The sequence below is a fragment of the Schistocerca piceifrons genome, chromosome 2 (genome assembly GCF_021461385.2).
Source record: "Schistocerca piceifrons isolate TAMUIC-IGC-003096 chromosome 2, iqSchPice1.1, whole genome shotgun sequence".
In the NCBI taxonomy this organism is placed as follows: domain Eukaryota; kingdom Metazoa; phylum Arthropoda; class Insecta; order Orthoptera; family Acrididae; genus Schistocerca; species Schistocerca piceifrons.
Window position 1 is genome coordinate 791,950,074 of NC_060139.1, and position 13,359 is coordinate 791,963,432.

Sequence of the window (13,359 nt, forward strand, 5' to 3'; positions counted from 1 at the left end):
CAGTGTCCTGAAACATGGAACTATCCCGTCGGTTGGAGTCTTTTGCTGATTAGCCTGCAGAACACCAACAGAATCGTGCAGACAAGAAACTTTCCTACAGCATGAAGTCTCGTGTGCTCCAGTGCCTTCTTGACCGCCCAGACCGTTACGGAAACGCTCAACAAACACTGGTGGTAGGCGTTACAAGAGAGAGACGTTGTGCAACACAGAAAGCTATGTTCCATGAAGACTCGGGCAGAAATTACTACCTCTCACATTATTTCTCTTTTTTATGTCCATAATCTTCCAAATGCTCTGATGTGGCCCACTGCTACTTCCTCTCCAGTGCTAACATCTGCATCTCAGAGAGTCATTTAAACCGCACTCGACTGTTTGTCGGATACATTCGATTCTCTTTCTTTCTATCTGACATATGTCTCGCAAAATGACCACGATGGGACATCATACAGAGGCTTTTCGATAGTTCATCTTCCAACAAGACATTCGCATATGGAACAGGAAAGCGGAAAATTATAAGGGAAAGTACCCTCTGCCACATACCGTAAGGTCGCTTGCGGGGTACACGTTAAGTCGCAGATGTAAATGTAGATATTAATCTCTCTCGAAATGTAAACCACTTTCCGATCTCTCTCTCTCTCTCTCTCTCTCTCTCTCTCTCTCTCTCTGACATTTATCAGGAAAACTCATCGGCAATTCACTCAGAAATCTTGATACATCTTACTGGCGGGCACTCAACGAAAGGCGGCTTACATTTCACGAAAATCCGCTTATAAAACCTTAAGAATAGTCTTTCGAAACGGACACTACGAAAATTCTAGAGCATTTTATCTATCTACCCGTAGAGTCCAAGCAAATAAAATTGGCCAAATAACGGCTCTCACAGAGGCATACAGACAATTCCAAAAACTAATGGAATGAGAAGGAACCTTGTACAGCATGACGAGTAGTTTCCTTTGCCACGCACTTCACAGTATACCGATGCAGAGGCAGACGTAAGCTGCTTCGAAAACACGTTTCGAGAACATGAGTGAAAAAGTGGCTCATAATGGCATAATTATTACAATGGTTTGCAATCCTATTTGCGACAAAAGTAAAATTGCAAGTGCCATCAGTTCTGGTGTTACATTTTTGCGAGAAGTTCTACTGTAAGACATAGCAAGTAGCGTATAGCAGCCTTCCTTTTTCGAAGAACTCGCGAACACCTTTAAGAAATTTATTGCACCAATAAGAAATAAAAAGAAGTTTGCTTGAACATCTCCACAGATTAAACAAAAATTATAAGAGTACTATAAAATCAAAGGTAAACCTGTCATCAACCCGAAGACTGGTTTGAACACGGCGTTGCTTTATTATGCGTTGTTGTAGTTGTATGTCCGTCACATGAACTGACTTATCCAATCAGCTGCAGTGACCGGAAGAAGGGGGAGGGGTTATAGTTTAACGTGGTTCAGAATCACTGCACAAATCAGCATTTTTCACATTGATAAACACCACACGAGATGAAAGATGTGATACGCGAGAAATTAAAGTCGTTGAACCGACCGGGGATTGAACCCGAGACCTTTGTATCTGTAGTGCGGCACCTGACTACTGAATAAAAAAACAACAAAAAAACCGATATTTTCAAAGGTTTCATAATGTTTTAATTGGTGACATGTTTATTGAAATGAAATGCACAAGCTACCATTTAAGTCGCTACTTAATTTACACAGCCGCCTTCGATTTCTTACTGACTGATCCTCAAGTGTGTTAAGTTGTGAAAGTTAGCGTCATACGTCCTTTGAATGAGTAGGCTATTAGACAATGATTTGTAACTGAATAGAACCGACCGTCCGAATTAAGTAACGAATCAACACCTTGAACGTTTAATTTGAGAAAAGAAAATCATTTTCGGAAACAAACCATTTGATGACTCATCTTGCGTAATTTTATTATGTAATATTAAATTCTGACGATGATACACTAAAGATGGTGTGCGTTCGTATCTTGTTACTGCCATCCAGTTCTGCGGATTAGAAAAGGCGAATACTAGAGCTCATCGCCTCATTGTAAGCACCTGAGTATGGACGATACAAGTATTTTGTGAGCAGTCATTTTCGCATAAGCACAGTGCTCTCAGGAAATGCTGACGAAATGAGTTGTTTTCCTTTTTGTGACCACTAGTATAGTGGATCAGCCGTTCTTGACACGTGGCTGACAACACCGTCACTATTCTAGCCGATAACCAGCCGAGAGTTATTGGCCGTCACTAATAAATCAGATTAGCTCATCTTAGCTTCAGTTTCGGTGACCTCACCCTGCGTGTTCGGTTATTCTTGGCTCTCCACATACTACATAAAAAAGCGACACTAAAGTCGTCTAGGCTCTTATACACTGAAGTGTAGCCTCTTTGAGAATTGCTAGCAAAAAGTGTTGTATTTTCTGTGATTTGAAGTGACTGCTTCCAAGAAAGACTTCGGTACAGCACAGTACACACACACACACACACACACACACACACACACACACACACACACACACAAACAACCCACGAGCAGGGAATATCGCATCCTAGTCCTGTCGAAACTATTTATGTTATTTACAAATATGTCCATAGCCTTGTCCACGTAGGTGATTTCTTCAGCTGTAACACTTCTTTCTTCTGAGGGGCTACCGGTGAAACAAATTGCTGCTACTTTCTCCCACAGAAATAGTGTCGTACAATGACACGGCTTGTCACATGTTTACTAGAAACGATATTATGACCAATCCAGGTGGCACAGTGGTGAAGACAACGAATTCGTCTTCAGGAGGAAGGCGGTTCAAATCCCAGTCGGCATTTGCCGTGATTTCTCTAAAATCGAGTAAGGCCTTGATGATTCCTTTGAAACAATGCGGTCAGCGTCCTTTCCCAGAACGGTCTTCAGCTTCATCTCTAATGATCTGGTTGTCGTATGGACGTTGAACCCTAATCTTCCTATATCCCTTCATTTTTAAGATATTATGAAACGTCTGTCTTAGATTTGATGTTATCATATTAGCAATTTTAAGAAAACGGCTAATATTTGGTTGCGCTGAGAAGCAAAAGCAAACGGACACACAGTGACCAGTATGCCTACACTCAGCAGTTATAATAAAACAGCTGATACGAAACTAATTACACTGTCAAAATACAAAACATTATCAATTACATTATTAACGTCTCATGTCTGTCTCATTTACTTTCAATGAAGTTAGGAGCAAATTGTGAACATACAGAAGTTTTCCATCGACTGAACGACAAACAGCGATTTCGGTAGCAATTACTTTCAATTGAATGCCAATGAAGACGCTTTGAGAGAACAACTGGTATCTTTTAACCTTTGATCGAATGGAAGCGATGTGGAACTAGGACGCTTTCAGCAAGTTTCTTCAGCGCGTTTCTTTGATGATGGTGACAGGTCGCCGCTATTCAGTGAGATTTCATATACGACAGACAAATATGCCGTCACAAATGGAATCCCGCTCATATGACAGCATGGCCATTTCAAAGCGCACTCGGCTTAAATGTAGAATGGCTGAAGAAGAAACGCGACATGCTTTTTACAAAAATGTGGATGTCGAGATAGAATATGGACAACATCGGAAGTTCACTGAGGCTTTTTGTGGATGATGATGTAGTATATCGAGAAGTTGTAACAATGGAAAATTGTACTGAAATGCAGGAGGATCTGCAACGAATTGACGCATGGTGCAGGGAATGACAATTGAATCTCAATGTAGACAAGTGTAATGTGCTGCGAATACACAGAAATAAAGATGCTTTATCATTCTGCTACAATATAGCAGGTCAGCAACTGGAAGCAGTTAATTCCATAAACTATCTGGGAGTAGGCATTATGTAGTGCTATAACGATGAAAATTAATATTATGACGATGTCAAACCTTATTTTCGTGATTTAAAGAAGTATTCATGATATTAAAAATGTAATAATAATTTTATTATTTTCATTTTTGTGCTCAGTGTATCAAAGACTTTCTAGTGCACGGAATAAATTAGCATTGTTTGTACTACGAAACTATATATGATTGTTAAGGGTTAAGCATGTAATAATTCGATGTAAGACATTTTGTTGAGTCTGAATTTTGTTCTCGTACTGGTCGGTGGAGAACGAAAAGTTCCTTAATCGATGTGAAGGCATAAAGGCTGTAAAAAGGAGACAGAGAGAAGGTAAATACAAGTTATTCAAAACAAATATCTCTAAAGTGTAAAGTCTTCTGATTTCCTATAGCTAAAAAATTGCAAGGTCTAATCTGAGCCTGTCCTGAATAACAGTGAAGAACATTTATGTTATCATATATTTTCTTCGTTTGATCACGGTTGTGATTCGCATGTTTCTTTTTGTTACGCGACGTGTTATGAATATTTTCATTATACGCGCAAAAGTGCACACAGCTTTAATCGAACCTGCGTCTTTCGGAAACGATAACTTTTAATTAGTACAATTACGCGAATACCGTCTAAATCGCAACCGTGATCGCAAAAGTGTTTCCTGGACCAAATAATTCTTATAAAATGTGTATTCTCCAAAGCGAGCAGCATTGCACTATCGCTGACTCGCAACAATCGAAAGAGTAAAAACAGTGCTTAAATAAAATTGCCACTTTTTAATAATTATTATTATCCCAATAAATAAATAAATAGCAAATCAGTGGCTATCCAATCAATAAACAGAGAGGGCAATTCAATTAGGAGTGATTTAAAATGGAATGACCATATAAAATTAATCGTAGGTAAAGCAGATGCCAGACTGAGATTCATTGGAAGAATCCTAAGGAAATGGAGTCCGAAAACAAAGGAAGTAGGTTACAGTACACTTGTTCGCCCACTGCTTGAGTACTGCTCACCGGTGTGGGATCCGTACCAGATAGGGTTGATAGAAGAGATAGAGAAGATCTAACGGAGAGCAGTGTGCTTCGTTACAGGATCATTTAGTAATCGCGAAAGCGTTACGGAGATGATAGATAAACACCAGTGGAAGACTTTGCAGGAGAGATGCTCTGTAGCTCGGTACGGGCTTTTGTTCAAGTTTCAAGAACATACCTTCACCGAGGAGTCAAGCAGTATATTTCTCCCTCCTACGTATATCTCGCAAAGAGACCATGAGGATAAAATCAGAGAGATTAGAGACCACGCAGAGGCATACCGACAATCTTTCTTTCCACGAACAATACGAGACTGGAATAGAAGGGAGAACCGATAGAGGTACTCAAGGTACCCTCCGACACATACCGTCAGGTGGCTTGCGGAGTATGGATGTAGATGTAGATCGTAAGTCAAGTGCGTTAACTGTTTGGCGTAGGTCACTCGGTCCCAAAGGCGGCGGATGCAGAAAAACCTCAAGGGGGGGGGGGGGGGGGGGGGAGGAGAGCGCTAAAGATATGTTGAGCTACCTTTACTTTTCCCATAATAAAAAATAATCAGTTCACATGCGAAGTTTAAGAAAGTATTGTTTAAACTGATTATACACATATGCAAGACAATACCTTGGTCCAAAGTTTGGTACACCAGTGTACTGTGCCGGATCATCGTTTATTTAAGTTGCGAATAAGGCTGGTCCGGGCACATTTCCCAGAGGGACAGCGTGCCATGGACAGGGACAGGGGCAGGGCCGCGGCCGGCGGCGGTCAGGGCTGGACTCGTGACTCAGGCGGGCGTTTAGTGCCGTGTTTATGCGCTGGCGCACGAGTGGGCGGCGCGAAGGCTGCTGCTGCTGCTGCTGCTGCTGCTGCTGCCGCCGCCGATCCAGCACACCTGCATCGCACATCCAGAGCGCACCCTGAAGTTTCCTGGAGGCCTCCCAGGAAGCCACGCAAGTCCCCTGCAGCCTCGTTCAGTACTGACGCTACTAACTTTCGAGAGCGCTTGTTTAAAATACTCCTGACGGCCAGAAACTGTAAGTAAATAAACTAAAGAAGAAAGACTATTTCAAAAAGGTTCGACCTTATTTCATATATGTTCTAAATCAATCATGACAGACACAAGGGGTGAATTTTAATTTACGTATCACATGGAAAAATTCACACCTGCGTCAATAGTAAGTTCTAGATCTACATTGATACTTCGCAAGCCACCCAACGGTGTGTGGCGGAGGGCACTTTATGTGCCAATGACATTACCTTCCTTTCCTGTTCCAGTCGCGTATGCTTCGCGGGAAGAACGACTGCCGGAATGCCTACGTGCGCGCTCGAATCTCTCTAATTTTACATTCGTGATCTCTTCGGGATGTATAAGTAGGGGGAAGCAATATATTCGATACCTCATCGAGAAACGCACCCTCTCGAAACCTGGAGAGCAAGCTACATCGCGATGCAGAGCGCCTCTCTTGCAGAGTCTGCCACTTGAGTTTACTAAACATCTCCGTAACGCTATCACGCTTACCAAATAACCCTGTGACGAAACGCCCTGCTCTTCTTTGGATCTTCTATATCTCCTCTGTCAACCTGACCTCGTACGGTCATGTGGTTCCCGGTAGGGTCTCTCTGGTGCAGCTGGCTCACCGCTTGTTCTAAATCCATATCTATGCGTAGTGCACAGCACAGGATACTGCCCACTGTAACACTTCCTTTGTGTCCCACACGGAGGTGAGCAGCATTTCAGAACGTTTCGATCGTCTCTTCAATACCAAGTGTGTGTTAACCGAGATGGCGACACCACAGCAACAAAAACCTTTTTAACTGTCGAAAGGATGGAGCATCAGCGTTCTGGCACCTGCTGTAAGAGCATTTATTGTTAATGAGCTGCCTCAATTGCGACCGATTGTACGCAGGCGTACGAATCTCGCACTGCACCGCAGGGTTACATCATCATCTGGTGTCACGGTACTTTACGTCAAATATGAGACAGGGTTGTAGTCTATCCCCGATGTTATTCAATCTGTATACTGATCAAGCAGTGAAGGAAACAAATGAAAAATTCGGAGTAGGAATTAGTAATTCTGTCAGGGACAAAAAAAGACCTGGAAGAGCAGCTGAACGGAATGGACAGTGTCTTGATAGGAGGATATAAGATGAACATCAACAAAAGCAAAACGAGGGTAATGGCATGTAGTCGAATTAAATCGGGAGATGCTGAGGGAATTGGATTAGGAAATGAGACGCTTAAAGTAGTGAATGAGTTTTGCTATTTGGGGAGCAAAATAATTGATGATGGTCGAAGTAGAGAGGAAATAAAAAGTAGACTGGCAATGGTAAGGAAAGCGTTTCTGAAGAAGAGAAATTTGTTAACATCGAGTATAGATTTAAGCGTCAGAAAGTCGTTTCTGAAAATATTTGTATGGAGTGTAGCCATGTATGGAAGTAAAACGTGGACGATAAATAGTTTGGACAAGAAGAGAATAGAGGTTTTCGAAATGTGGTGCTACAGAAGAATGCTGAAGATTAGATGGGTAGATCACATAACTAATGAAGAGGTATTGAATAGAATTGGGGAGAAGAGAAATTTGTGGCACAAATTGACTAGGAGAAGGGATCGCTTGGTAGGACATATTCTGAGGCATCAAGGGATCACCAATTTAGTATTGGAGGGCAGCGTGGAGGGTAAAAATCGTAGAGGGAGACCAAGAGATGAATACATTAAGCAGATTCAGAAGGATGTAGGTCGCAGTAGGTACTGGGAGATGAAGAAGCTTGCACAGGATAGAGTAGCACGGAGAGCTGCATGAAACCAGTCTCTGGACTGAAGACCACAACAACAACATGACGCTCTACAGCAACAACAGACATTCTCTTCAGAATATGGGACGAGTTCAGCTATCGTCTCGGTATTTATTGCTCCCCCGCTGCAAGGCCTATGTAACATGTTTCAGACGTACATCGGAACTTAAATCCTAAACGTAACTGTAAAAATTACCACAAGGTTTTATGTGTCGGGATTAGTAAAACCACTGATGGAAAAAATCGCAACACCAAAAAATTATTAAGTAGGGTAACGTAATTTCGGGAATACATTTGTCAAGGTAACATATTGAAGTTGTTAACATAGCAAGATAAGGCATTGCAAATGTGAAATGCAGGTACGTTAATAACCGGTGTAACCGCCAAAATCTTGAATATAAGCATGCAAACGTGCATGAGTTGTGTTGTACCGGTGTAAGATGTCAGCTTGTGGGATGGAATTCCATGCCTGTCGCACTTGGTATATCAGTGCAGGGACTATTAATGCTGTTTGTGGATGACGCCGAAGTTGTTGTCCGATGTTGTCAGATAATTCCTCGTTTGGAGATATATCTGGTGATCAAGCAGGCCAAGGGAACATGTCGTCACTCTGTAGAGCATGTTGGGTTACAACAGGGATATGTATCCTGTTGGTAAACACCGCCTGGAATGCTTTTCATGAATGGAAGCATAACAGGGATAACCAAGAGAGTGGTCTTGCTGTCATGCGAAATCATACCCCAGGACATAAATCCAGGTGTAGGTCCAGTGTGTGAAGCACGAAGACTGGTTGATTGCAGGTTCTTCTCAATTAGGATCCGTCCGTACACACGGCCATCACTGCCACCGAAGCAGCACCACATTTCAACAGAAAATACAACAGACCCCCTCTCCGCCCTCCAATGAGCTTTAGCTTGACATCACTGAAGTCGTAAAAGACGGTTATTTGGGATGCACGCTGAAGGGTGTCTGCCTCGGAGCTGTCCTTGAAGTAGGCGATTTTTGTTGTGTCATTGTGGTGCCAAATGCTGCTCAAATTGCTCCTTCACATGCAGCGCCAGAACCATAAGCCGAACACGACGGTTTTGCCTCTCCACATTTCTATGTGCATCCAGATTTAGGTTTTCCGTGATTTCCCTAAATCGCTTCAGGCAAATGCCGGGATGGTTCCTTTGGAAGGGCACGGCCGAGTTCCTTCCCCATCCTTCCCTAATCCGTTGAGACCGATGACCTCGCTGTCTGGTCTCCTCTCCCAAACGATCCAATCCAATCCAGTTCCACGTGGCCATCCGGAGCCCGGTCTCCAAATGGTTCAAATGGCTCTGAGCACTATGGGTCTTAACATCTGAGGTCATCAGTCCCCTTGAACTTAGAACTACTTAAACCTAACTAACCTAAGGACATCACAAACAACCATGCCCGAGGCAGGATTCGAACCTGCGACCGTAGCAGTCGCGCGGTTCCGAACTGAAGCGCCTAGAACTGCTCGGCCATCGCGGCCGGCGCCCGGTCTACTTCCGACTGCCAGCAGTCGTGTACATATTCTCATGGTGATGCTACTAGCGCCAATCTTATGCGAACGGCACGAAATTTGAACGGACATCATCTAAGATATAGAAACGCGACTACCAACTTTTGTTTGCGTCGCACAGTTCCTTCTTGGTGCTACGATTTTTTTTTCTGTCAGTGAATATACCCTTGTAAAACAGGATGGCTCTTTTGAGCAAAAACTCTGTAAACCTTTTCGTAGTTTAACATTCACGCCGTTTGTATCTTTATTCATGCAGAATAAAGAGTCTTGTGAAATCAACTGCGTGAAACGCACTGTAGTTTACATCTCTGGAGACTAAAACTTTATTTTTTCTTATTTCCATTCGTTTCGTCTACAATCGGCGATAAGCTCAATGACAATATATTTAACTAATCCTCGCCAGTATAACATACAACGCTACCATCTATTATTATCGAACGTAAGCTCTCCTGAAATGTAAATGATGATGTAGAAGAGCTGAGGAAGACTTGCAGCTCAACGTGAGTTATACTTCACTCTGTCTTGTAAGAGCAGAAGAAAAGCGTACGACTTTGGAGTGAGTGTTCTACCTGTTAAATTTTTATGCTCGACCCACACGTATTCCGTGTGTGCACTCTTGGCAGAATGGCTCCATTAAAACAAACAGGCCATCGGCGGTAATAGTGAACTTCAAGACAACGCAGAAATGCTTTCAGTGAGGCAAGGTGTGCTAAAGCAAGAAACTATACAATGAATGAAGTGGAAACGGTTCAATGAATAAGGTGGAATCCATCTTCTGTGAACTGGCTGTGCTTAGTTGGATGGACAGAGATACTCACACAACTACAGTGCAGAAGCAACAACAAAGACGTTATGCGTCACGGAGAGGTGCGCCGTTAAGATTTCGAGAACACACTGTCCAGGAAGAGCTAAGCTGCGTATTAATTCTTTGAAATGCTCTCAGATTTTGCAGTATTTGTGCAAGATGACTTCCTGCCCGAAGGTGGCAAGTAAGCTTTCCGAGGTAGTGCAATATCTGAACGCCGCTATGAGGCGAAATAACTAAGAACAGTTACATACCCCGGAAAAATCTGTGTTACACAGGAATTTACTGCGCTATATGACCATAACAATAAGATCAGAGAAACAGGGAGGGCAACTGGATGTGCACCTATACTCTTCCTCAGCCTGCAAAGTTTGCCAATAGAACAGATGAGGCGGAAAGGGGGGAAGGTGCAACGCGAAATACGCTCCGCCACAAACCATAAGATGGATTTCGCCAACGCACCTGCGAACACTCTCCTCGCTATCCTTTCTTGATACCCAAAATTACTGCTATCCATGATCATATAATTAAAGTTAATTCTTAGGATAGAGATGGCGCAGTGGTGATACAATGGGCGGCTCAAACCCTTGTCTACCCATCCAAATTTAGATTTTTAACGGTCTACTTAAATCGCGCCTTCCTTCTTTCTGTAACTGCTGGTCGCGATTTAAATGGAAGCCGGACCTTTGTTACTTTCAAATTATTACGACCGCTACATTAATACACGTTTTTTCGTGAAAGTGCTCATTAGTAAAAATTCATAGAACTTCTTCGGCTGCACTGTAGTATATTAATGTCATCTAACTATTGTATCTCGGCGTCGAGTACAAGCTGATGTTTAGCAGATGAGTAACTCACACTTAACGGTAATATCATAAATTGTTTTGGGCCAATGATGCATTGTTTTTTTTCCTTTTTTGCTATGATGATCTCCGTATTCTCTAGTTTGCAGTACAATGGAAGTTATCCTTTTCCTACGATATTAAAGCCTCTGTTCCTGACACTTCGTACCATAATGAAACAGCGTGTTCGACTGAGACTCGAATATGCAATTTTTGCCTTTCGCAACCAAGTACTCAACTGACGTAGCTATTCAACCACGGCATAGCAACTGCCCTCACATCTCTGCTTCCGCCAGTACATCGTCTCCTATGTTCCAAACTTCAGAAAACTTCTCCTGGGTACTGTCCTTGTTGGTTAAATTACCCGACACCCTATCTCAATCGTCTCGTCGAATTTTTAAAAAAAATGTTGTGTGTGTTTTCTGGGAGAAGCCACAATCTAAAATCTAGGAACTGATATCTACATTTGATTTTGAAATCCTATATCGTACGTCAGCTGCAGCAAAATAAAACTGACACCAAAAATATTTCGTGCATCTTATAATAGGCAACTCAGCTTACACCTTACGCAACGCGTGTATATGATGTGAGTTGGGTTGCCTACCTCAGGCTGGATGAAATATTTTCCCGGGACAGTTTTATTTGCTCCACGCTGCATGAGGCGTCAACAACCTCCGTAGCTGCTTGTGCAAGGCGCGCAGCCCCAGGGAGATGACAAAATGCAGTGTGATAACTGGCTGCAGTGAAAGCGCCGGCAGTTCCCACTGCCTGTCTCTTCCGGCTGCGCATGGGAACCCGGCAGGCGTAACCAGGAACTGGGCAGCAGCAAGCAGTTTTAAATTATGACTACTCACGTGAATGCACTTGAAACTTTTTACAGACTTACTTCCACAACTGAAAGGGCGGTGCTTATGAATGGCAGCAGTTAACGACTAGACGATACTCAAGTTGCTACGCAACGAACGCTTAAACGAATTTCGACAGCACGTGAGGAAGAGCATTAACAGCACTTTTCACCGGATGAAAGGAAGTACCAGATTTGAAACAGGATGACGCATTTAGGACATCCTCATTCGGGGGTGCTGTACCTTTCTGGGTTCGACGCAGCTGGAAAACAGGAAACTGGAACGTGTAATTGAAAAATAATTATAACCTCTGTTTCGTGGAATTCTGAAGAAAAAATCTGGCGTTTGTAAATATTCCTATAACGTTTCACATTTCTCATAAATAAGAAAGCACAGGCATCAACAAGTACCGTCGGAACATATTCGAGTAAAATGAAAAAAAGAGAATGGTTAGGATCAAGGTAGATCTATAAATACGTAATCTATTGAAACTTCCTGGCAGATTAAAACTGTGTGCCCGACCGAGACTCGAACTCGGGACCTTTGCCTTTCGCGGGCAAGTGCTCTACCAACTGAGCTACCGGAGCACGACTCACGTCCGGTACTCACAACTTTACTTCTGCCAGTACCTCGTCTCCTACCTTCCAAACTTTACAGAAGCTCTCCTGCGAAACTTGCAGAACTAGCACTCCTGAAAGAAAGGATATTGCGGAGACATGGCTTAGCCACAGCCTGGGGGATGTTTCCAGAATGAGATTTTCACTCTGCAGCGGAGTGTGCGCTGATATGAAACTTCCTGGCAGATTAAAACTGTGTGCCCGACCGAGACTCGAACCGATTTCGAGTCTCGGTCGGGCACACAGTTTTAATCTGCCAGGAAGTTTCATATCAGCGCACACTCCGCTGCAGAGTGAAAATCTCATTCTGGAAACATCCCCCAGGCTGTGGCTAAGCCATGTCTCCGCAATATCCTTTCTTTCAGGAGTGCTAGTTCTGCAAGTTTCGCAGGAGAGCTTCTGTAAAGTTTGGAAGGTAGGAGACGAGGTACTGGCAGAAGTAAAGTTGTGAGTACCGGACGTGAGTCGTGCTCCGGTAGCTCAGTTGGTAGAGCACTTGCCCGCGAAAGGCAAAGGTCCCGAGTTCGAGTCTCGGTCGGGCACACAGTTTTAATCTGCCAGGAAGTTTCATATCAGCGCACACTCCGCTGCAGAGTGAAAATCTCATTCTACGTAATCTATTGCTTCTTCTGGCAGAAAGGACTTCATAAAGGCGTTATGTTTTTGACTTAACTGGCAATTTTCTCATTTAACGGAGCCGATACTGTAATTATTCCATTTCGAGCTTGAGAGGTTTGTACAGAAAGTTTTAATGCCAAATGTTTTTTCAGCTAACAACAGAGGTCTATACGAGCACGGGTATGAAAAGGTGTTGCTGAATTCTCTTTCGGATATAAGAGTGTGCTTCTCAGTTAAGCACATAGAGCGTAACGTGTGTAAGTGCAGATACTTGTACTACTGACTTAGAACGGTAGACTGAACAACATTACCTGAGTATTTACGTTATTTGCAGACTAATAATTATAGCTATTACAAGTCGTATGTTTGTAGGTTGGGTAGTACCTCCAAGTACATGCGGCTATAGAAGGCCACTGATGCTCATTTT

General features: G+C 43.0%; 2 non-coding genes across 2 annotated transcripts; one reads left to right on the forward strand and one right to left on the reverse strand.

Annotated features, from left to right (window-relative positions):
- Positions 1-12,210: 12,210 nt before the first annotated feature.
- Trnas-cga lies at positions 12,211-12,285 on the reverse strand. The gene has a single exon. It is a non-coding gene; the product is annotated as a tRNA-Ser (tRNA).
- Positions 12,286-12,782: 497 nt separating this feature from the next.
- Trnas-cga lies at positions 12,783-12,857 on the forward strand. Its single transcript has one exon. It is a non-coding gene; the product is annotated as a tRNA-Ser (tRNA).
- The last annotated feature ends 502 nt before the right edge of the window (positions 12,858-13,359 follow it).